This window comes from Octopus bimaculoides, chromosome 3, assembly GCF_001194135.2.
Source record: "Octopus bimaculoides isolate UCB-OBI-ISO-001 chromosome 3, ASM119413v2, whole genome shotgun sequence".
In the NCBI taxonomy this organism is placed as follows: Eukaryota; Metazoa; Mollusca; class Cephalopoda; order Octopoda; family Octopodidae; genus Octopus; species Octopus bimaculoides.
This window is the reverse complement of record NC_068983.1, coordinates 76,778,718-76,781,673: the sequence shown is the minus strand read 5'-3', so window position 1 is coordinate 76,781,673 and position 2,956 is coordinate 76,778,718.

Below are 2,956 nucleotides of genomic sequence, written 5' to 3'. Positions count from 1 at the left end.
TGTGTGTGTGTGTGTGTGTGTGTGTGTGTATACATACATATATAAATGGATATGTATATGTATCTATCTATATAAACATATATATATGTGTGCGTGCGAGGGAGAGAGAGAGAGAGAGAGAGAAAGAGATACACACACAGATACTTATTCACACAAATTAATCCTTCCTACTTAACTTAGACCTAACTTAGTTAAAACTATTTAAACCTTTAAATTTATATCTGAACTTATGATTATTGTTTTGGCTGATCTTAGTGTGAATATTTGTGTAAAATACAGTGCAATGATGGTTAGAAACTTTAGAAACTTGGTGAATAACTTAAAGAATAAATTCCAAGATAGAAACGTATATGGTGATTATCGAAATAGATTTCCTATATGTAGAATGGATAGTTACTTATTCCAAAAACTCTCAACACAGAATTCAGACTTGCTTACTTATTCTATGAATAAATTGGAACATTATATGAAGATCGTATTTCGAGCTTGAAGAATACATCTGCATATCATTAAATGGCCTCGCTTTACATGCACTCATACATACTGTCATTCATACACATACACACAGAAACTGGCTGGCACGTAGTCTTAACTATGTATGTGTAAATATAGAATATTTAAATATCGTTATATATATATATATATATATATATACATACATATATGTGTGTGTGTGTGTGTGTGTGTGTGTATAAAGCCTGTATATATGTATGTATATAATGCATGGAGTACGGTGTATGTAACTCTAATTCCGACATCACATCATATAATGTACGAGTATTTATGTTTGTGCGTTTAGATAGCTGTTTGCATGCATCCATATATGTACAAATTTGTTCACAGTAGTGATGGTATCGCTCACTATATGTATCTTCGGACTATATCATAAGTTAAGTTGAAAAATCTATTCTTCGTGCATATGTGCAGTATACTCACATAATATCAAGCGGTATTAGAATGTTATAAGAAATATTTTGAAAATTGCAAGATATTTTACTTTGACGAATAATCAGTAAATCTATTACAATGAAAAGAAGAGACAGAATTTAAGACAAGCTTTTCTTTCTCAATACATTTTTACAAGATGTTTTCGTATTTCAAATATCATTCTCTCTATCTTAATTTTATTGAAATATGTGATAGTAGCAAATAATATTATTATACATATTAAAAACCTAACTGCACCAAAATAGATATCTTCCGCTTTCATAAACTGAGAATTTACTTCGGTTAACCCAGAGTGATACAAAAGTTAGATACCTTCAAAATCCCTGCCTTCCAAACGTTTAATAATATTTATTTCTTTACTGCCCACGGGAGGCTAAACATAAAAGGGACAAACAAGGACAGACAAAGCGAATAAGTCGAATACATCGACTTCAGTGCCTCACTGGTACTCATTTAATCGACCCTGAAAGGCAAAGTTGACATCAGCAGAATTTGAACTCAGAACGTAACGGCAATCGAAATACCGCTAAGCATTCCGTCCGACGTGCTAACGATTCTGCCAGCTCGCCGCCTTAACATTAAATGTGTTAAAAATACTGCATTGTATTATATCATCTTAACTACAGATAAACGGATCAAGCCAACAGGGATTCTTCAACGTGATTAATAAATCATTAGAAATGTCAACCAACTCTCTCTGAAATCACAATTTAGATGTTTTAAAGAATTTCATATAAGAATTTCATAATTTGAGGTCACCTATTTGAAAAATATGATAGGATAGGTGTTTATCTTTCAGGATATTCGCCATTGGGTTGCACATTCAAATTTACCTATTTTAAACAACTGATTCTCAAATATTACAGATATTAGTATCACAATATTTGTTTAAATTCTCTTAGCGTTTAAAATAACCCAACATTAGCAACAAACATGAAATAGCAGATTCCTCTTTATGTCTGACATGTATGTCATAAAATAACTCTTATTGACTCTCCATAAAGGACAGGTCTTGAGACATACTACATTTAGATATTTGAATAATGATACTGTTACATGCACACAAATAATCACGCAGAATCGCATGCGTGTATCCTAAACGTCATCCAAAGAAATTCGCAATCCGATTTGTGAATAATAACTGATCAAAGTGCTGTAGGTTTTCAACGACTACTACAGAATCTAAAATTATTATTTAATAGGATGTACATTAATTTTTCACACAAAAAAACATGGCATCCGTTCCGCTCCTCATTTAATCCCGCTCAAGTTTTCTGGTAAACTTTCTTCAAGTCATCTGTACATTTCATTTTATCTTAGTTTACATTCATTCATTTTTTTCTGTAGGCATTATTCTCAAGAAAAGCATGCTAATCTTACAGTCGAAGGCGTCGAAGGAAAGAAGAAGCCACTTCATAATCATTGAATCTCCTGGAAATAGATATTGTCTTCGTTAAATCATACCCGTGATATGAAATTAATAAAGCGCTGATTACATTGTGTTGTCCCACTACAAGTGTTTGTAGAAATGAAATGCAAGCCACAAAACGAAACAAATTTGGCAATATAGCTGCTCGGCCATGGCTAATCGAACTATATACAATAAAGTAGAAGAGGATAACCGGTTTAAAATGTTCTTAAAACATTTTGCCTAACAAAAACCTTTGAAAGCAAATGCTGATTTTCAAAACGGTAAACGTGTAAATAACAAATAAAAAGGGGGGCTTATTAGCAATTGAAATATAAAGGCAAAATTAATAGAGGTCACAAAAACTGACAGAGTGCACTTACTAGCACCCTTTTTGCTAAAAATAAGAGTTAAAACAACTCTTACTTTTAGCGAAAGCGGTGCTATAAATATCATCTGTCAATTTTGTGACCTCTAATAATTTTGCCTTATGAGTTTCAGTTGCTAATAAGCCTCCCTTTTAATTTGTTATATGTATATGTGTGTGTGAACATATGTTTGTATGTATGTGCGTATATGCATTTATATATATATATATAT